The sequence below is a fragment of the Notolepis coatsorum genome, assembly GCF_963971535.1.
Source record: "Notolepis coatsorum genome assembly, chromosome: 11".
NCBI lineage: Eukaryota > Metazoa > Chordata > Actinopteri > Aulopiformes > Paralepididae > Notolepis > Notolepis coatsorum.
The window spans coordinates 11,912,342-11,914,087 of NC_140175.1; positions in this window are offsets into that span (position 1 = coordinate 11,912,342).

Below are 1,746 nucleotides of genomic sequence, written 5' to 3' on the forward strand. Positions count from 1 at the left end.
CGACTACACTACGCGGGCGGGGCGGACGGACGGACGGACAGACAGATAGACAGATAGACAGATAGACAGATAGACAGACAGACAGACAGACAGACAGACAGACAGACAGACAGACAGGCAGACAGACAGACAGACAGACAGACAGACAGACAGACAGACAGAGAGAGAGAGAGACAGACAGACAGGCAGACAGAGAGACAGACAGACCGACAGACAGACAGACAGACAGGCCTATAGCAAAGCAACACTATAGTTACAGTACACCACAGCAGGAGTATACATGATGTGAAGTGCACCGTGCAGTTTTGCCCACAAGATGGCACCACAGTGCAGCGTTTCGGAGCGGGAGACTCTGTGAGGCTCATTCAGACAGGAAGTGCAGAGTGATACTTACACGTGATGTCGTGCTGTCTGGCTAGTTCAACGCTTCACACGCACACGCCCTCACGTTTGGACATTGACTGTTGTATTGTACACAACAATGAAGGCTCCCTTTAGTATATATATATGTATATATATTTATATAATATATATATATATATCTGTCTGAATACAACTGCATATAATCCTTCTATACACATTCTCTCTTTATTTATTTCTCTCTTTCTCTCTCTCGGACTCCATTATTTCTTTCTCTGACTTCATTGCCTACACCCATGTAGGCTATGTTACCCATATTGTGCAAACTTTTAACTCTGTTGCTTACACTCAATTTATACCTGCCTTTCACGGTCTACACCTGCCCGTAATCATAGTGATCATAATAATCATAACTACCTACCTCATGCTATAGTAGTCTACCCATATAACTATGTATGATAGCATACAATACAACAGTGCTGAGTGCTGTATATACAATAATAAACAATTAGATGATTATAGCTTGGAATACTGAGAAAGACCTTACAGGTAGAATATTGCTATTGCTGGCCTCAAGTTAGGCGTATCTCCGTAACTTATCCTACTGTGAATAATACCCAGTTTAATCACCTGTACATTGTATATTACTGTTGCACTTTGCACTCTGGTTGGACGCCAAACGTATTCTTGTTGTACTGTACTTGTGCTGCATGATTGATGACAATACATTTGAGTCTAATCTAATTTCTCCAGACCTCTTGGCAGAGTCTTCAGTGTGTAGCAGCAGCCACCACTCCCCCTATACGCAACACAACCCACACGTCAGACCAAAAGTACAAATCTAAACAAAGTGCAGCGCCAAGCGGACCAGAGGTTGCCGTTTGATGGGATTACAGATTCTACCTTTACAGAGAAGAAGGCAAAGTAATGGTGAGATTATGGACACGAACGAAGATCACGGCGGTTAACAATGGAGCTAGATGACAACAATAATGCCGTTCATCAACACTATATTTACACTATTTTAAAGAAAAACAATGCGTTTAAATTGTCTGTTAAATATTCTATAGATTTAGGGGACAAAGTATTAGAAAAGTAACAAAATAGTTGGATTATGTGTTTGAGTAGGAGATACAGAGCGAGCCCTCTCACCCTGGACATCATCTGTTCTTCCAACTTCTCCTCTCTGGTAGGAGCTACAGGGGGGGGGGGGGGGGGGGGGGGGGCGACAGTGGCTCAGGAGGTAGAGCTGTCGTCTGGTAATCAGAAGGTTCCCAGTTTGATTGTTTGATTGTCAACCGCTCTTAAAAAAAAAAAAAAAAAGCACCTACGGGACGCCGCAATTCGAAACTGGCCCCGGTAAATGTCCAAATCCCCCCCACCCAA